Source organism: Elephantulus edwardii, unplaced genomic scaffold (assembly GCF_000299155.1).
Source record: "Elephantulus edwardii isolate Elephantulus edwardi_28Jun2011 unplaced genomic scaffold, EleEdw1.0 scaffold00108, whole genome shotgun sequence".
NCBI lineage: Eukaryota > Metazoa > Chordata > Mammalia > Macroscelidea > Macroscelididae > Elephantulus > Elephantulus edwardii.
In genome coordinates, this window is record NW_006399858.1 from 11,897,840 (window position 1) to 11,902,859 (window position 5,020).

The 5,020-nt window shown below is 36.9% G+C and overlaps 1 pseudogene; it reads left to right on the forward strand.

Moving 5' to 3' along the window:
- The first annotated feature begins 1,377 nt into the window (after positions 1-1,377).
- LOC102845186 lies at positions 1,378-1,830 on the forward strand (annotated as a pseudogene).
- The last annotated feature ends 3,190 nt before the right edge of the window (positions 1,831-5,020 follow it).

A 5,020-nucleotide genomic window follows, 5' to 3' on the forward strand; every position in this document is an offset into this window, starting at 1 on the left:
GGCTTGAATTTGTTCTTTAGTTCTTTCAGCTTAAGAAATGCTTAGTAAGTTCTGCCCTTTTGATTTTCTGACTCGAGCTAGAGAGGTGTTGAATGAGGTAAGCGGGAGTGGAAGGGAATGCTGGTGGAGTAGGAAAAGGGGTGAGTCAAGATACACGTGTCAAGGACAGGTAGCAATCTATTGATTGCTTCTGTAATTGAGGCAATGTCTTTCATCTGCTCCTTGAAAATCCTCCTGTAAAATGCTTGTCAGTTATATACTGAGCATTTGAATTAACAAACTTGGAAGAAGGATTGGCCATGTACTTCTGAAATAACAGGCCTTCAAAAAGAAAAAAAAAAACAAAACCCAATAACCACCAACCCCTATGTACACACACACACACACACACACACACACACATAAATAAAACCACAAAACTGTTCACAATATGAATTTAAAAAGTGGATGGCTCAAAAATTATTTAATCAGGAGTGTGAGTGAAGAGGGTATGATGAACTTTTCTGGTCACTGGATGTAGGTGCACACTAACTTTTTTGTTGTTGTTGTTTTTGTTACATACTACCAACAATTGCGCCATGGTCCTGATCAAGTCCCAGGAAGGTAGGTGTTGCCCCAAGTGGTTTAGGGGACCTCTGCTAACAATCTAACCAACCATAGCACTACAGAACCACAGAACTACTGCTGGTGAGCACTGGTAGATGCTATAGGACAGTACGTTTTCTCTGACTTTTCTCCTCCCTTGATTGATTCGTGAGTTTAGTTTTTATGCTATTAGATTTAGCATTGTTCTTGTCATTATTGAAAGCTTCATTACTAGTGTGTAGAAAGAAATACTGATTTATTTATATTGACCTTGGAAACTGAAACTCCAATAAATTATTTTTAGTTCTGACAACATCTTATCGGTTTTGCTGTTAGGTGCAAAGTCAACTAGTACTCATAGCAACCATATAAATAACAGATTAGAACATTATCCTATCCTGTGCCATGCTCAACACCACTATTATCGCGTGTTAATCCAACTTTGTGACGGTCTCTCTCTCATTCACTGATCCTCTACCTTTCTCAGTATGATATATTTTTCCAAGGACTAGTCCCTTTTAGCAACATGCCCAAAGTATGTGAGATAAAGTTTCACCATCCTTGCCTCTAAGGAGGACCTCATTTCCTTTCCTCCAAAACAGATTCATTTGTTATTTTGACAGTCCATGAGATATTCAATGCTCTTCTTTAACACCACAGTTCAAACACATCAATTCTTCTTTTTCTTTTTTTTCAATTGGCTAACTTACCGATGCATAAGAAGTGATTGAAAAAGCCATGGCTCACACCGGGCTTCTCTTCAGCCTCTTTCGACTTGCCGCCATCACTGTCATGCTGGGCGCCTCTCTCCGCCGCTGCGCCGCAGCCGCAGCCTCCCGGGCCGGCCCGCAAAGCCTTGTGCACTCCGTCCCGGCCCCCAGCTCCGGCGCCGCTGTCCAGACAGTTCGCTGCTACTCCCACGGGTCTCATGAGACAGAAGACGAGTTTAATGCTCGCTGGGTGACATATTTCAACAAGCCAGACATCAATGCCTGGGAATTGCGTGAAGGGATGAACACACTTGTTAGTTAGGATCTGGTTCCAGAACCTAAAATCATCGATGCTGCTTTGCGGGCATGCAGACAGTTAAACGATTTTGCTAGTGCAGTCCCCATCATAGAGGCTGTTAAGGATAAAGCAGGACCTCATAAGGAAATCTACCGCTATGTCATCCAGGAACTTAGACCAACTTTAAATGAATTGGGAATCTCTACTCCAGAGGAACTGGGCCTTGACAAAGTGTAAGTTTGCAGGTGTGTTTCCCAAGGATTTACTGATCTTGCTACTTGATTGTAAAGTCACCTGGAAATACTGATGATAACATATTACCTTATTTCAACAAGTTTTCTTTTTGTTGAGTATCAAACCATGTAATGGTAACTTGGATCTTAATAAAAGGGAAACGGGTTTGAACTGAAATAAAATAATAAAAAAAAAAAAAAGCCATGACTTGGATAAGTACGTTGTTGTCGAGTCACCTGAAACTAATAGTAACTCTATGAACAAGACCTCTGAATCCTTCTCTGTCTTGAGCCAATCTTATTGTCTCTTACACCTACTCCCAGTCACTGAGTCAATTCATATCATCCAGGTTCCTCCTCTCTTCTACTCTTTCCAGGATGATATCCTCCTCCAAGGACTGGAATTATGTGAGATGGAATTTCAAAATCTTTGCCTCCAAGGAACAGCTTTGTTTTACTCTCTCTAGGGCAGATCGTTTGTTTTCTTTGTAGTCATGATATGTTAAATACTCTTCTCAAAGGCATCAATTCTTTTGGGTGAAGAGATTGAGATTGTTAACAGCTTCAGTTTGTTTGACTCCACAATCAACACCGTTGGTACTATCAGGAAATCAAAAGATGAATTGCATTGCAAAAACTGCTGTCAGGGACCTCAACAGAGTACTGAAAAACAACGATGTCAGTCTGGAGACTAAATGCTTCACAATTATTTACTATGGATCAGAAAAGCTGGACAATGACTAGGAATGATAGAAGGAGAATTGATGTCTTTGAATTGTGGTGCTGGAGAAGAGTATTGACTATAACATAGACTGCTGAGACAACAAACAAGTTTGTCCTGAAGAGGGTAAAACCAGGCTGCTCCTTGGAGGCAAAGATTCTGAAGCTCCATCATTAATATTTTGGGTATATTGCAAGGTGGGACCAGTCCTTGGAGAGGGACATCATGCTTGAGAGAGTGGTAGTACAGTGAAAGAGAGGAAGAACCTGTATGAGACTGCTTGACTCATTGGCGTGAGTAATGGGGGTGGGTGTTTTGGAGATGATGAGTTTGACTCAGGATAGAACAAGGTTCAGAGCTGTTGTACATTGAGTCACTGTGAGTCACATGTAACTCGATGGCACTTACCAACAAAAGCACAACTGGGAGCCTAGTGGTAAGAAGCTACACTACAATTCCAAAGGCATGTGGTTCAATTCCACCAGCTGCTCTTTGGGAGAATAATGGACAATTTCTTTCCATACAATTAACTGCCTCTGAAAACCCACTGGAGGATTAGCTATGAGTCAGTTCTCACTCAATGGTAAACAACAAAAACAATACCATATTAAGTAGGTATATATATATATATATATATATATATATATATATATATATATATATAATTAACTAATAATATCAGAAATTCTGGTCATTTAGTTTATAGTCTGCAAACTAAAATGTTACTCTCTAGAGATTTTAATCTACCAGTGGTTCTGCAGGGAAATGAAAGGGCAGTCTATTCTTATAAAGGTTTACATACAGCCAGGGTAACCTGATGTTCTTAAATCAACATGACAGTAGTCAATTTGAGATGTGAATTTGATTTCACATATAAATAAATGAGATTTCTCTATTCTTACTATGTAAAATGATACCTCACTATTGTTTTGCCAGGACTTTTGAACATTTTTTCATGTATATTGGCCATCAAAAATTCTTCTTCTTCACTGCAGTAACAATAATGAAGTTCAACAGGGAAGCAAACAATAAATGCTCGTAAGGATGTGGAGAACTCTTATTCACTGCTGCTGGGAATGTAAAATGCTACAACCAATATGGAAGCTGGTCTGGCATATTATCAAAAAGCTGGAAATATAAATATCATTTGACCCATCGATGTCACTTCTAGGAACACACTCTAAAGAAATCAGAGCCATTAACAAAACAGTTGTATGCACACTCCTCTTTATTGTTGCATTAATGATAATAGTGAAGATATGGAAGCAGTTCAATTGCCCATCAACAAAGAATGGAAAGAAAAACTGTGTTACATTCACACAATAATATATAACTCAGCATTTAAAAACAACAAATTTGTAAAAAGAAATTTAAAAAAACAAATCTGTAAAACACTATACAACATAGATGAGTCTGAAAGACATTATGTTGAGTGAAATATCTCAATTACAAAATGACAATACTGCATAATCATACTTATAAAAAAGAATTGACACAGAAATGAGAAAAACAGGAAAAGAGTGGATAGATAGTGAACACTGCACTGAAACAGATGAAGGAAAGGATTATATGAAAGGAATGTATAATGAGACATTATATGTACAACAATTAACAAAGAGGAACAAGAAATGACTTACAAAGTTAATTGGGGCAGGTAAAGGTGGGGAAGGAAGGACATGTAAACCAATGAATGACTGAAATTGCTTTCTGTAAAGGTTCACTAATGGTGGTTCAAAAAGATGAAGTGATAATAGGCATAGTTGTCATTTGCTGTTGAATCAGAACTGATAGCCGACCCTCCAATAGGCTTTCAAAGGCAGTTATTATGTAGGAAGAGATTTTCTATCCTTTTTCCAAAGAGCATCTGGTGGATTGAAATGACGTGTCTTCGAGGTTGCATCACAACTTCTTACCACTGGCCAGCAGAACTCCAATACATATAGAGCTAAGGTTAATAATGGCAATCCTTTATATAAAACATAATATACACACCAATGATTTTATAAAGTACAAAGTGTGTTTAAAAAACATGATGTATATGAATGATTATATTCAAACCCAGAAAATATTTTTATAAAGGAAATTGTTTTTAAACCTTACAATAAGAAATAATTATCACTTATTTTATTCTCTTAGGTATAGCTATATTTAAATGTCTAACTATGTCTCTTCCACATAATAGAAACTGCATTTTTTACTTCATATCTGAGATATCAGAAAAATAAATTACAGCAAATACTTTTTAAAAGTTAGAAAAGAAAAGTTTAAAAGTTAGAAAAACATAATTTTAATCCATAACGTGTAGATGTGTATATTAGCTTAGAAATGTATTCCTTATTCTATATATAAATTGTATGGAAAACAATATATAACAGATGAGAGATTGGAATATACGTTTTCATATTTAAAATATTTCTTGTTTCAAAATTAAAAGAAACAACACTCTCAGTATAGAACTCATCCTTTGCTATTT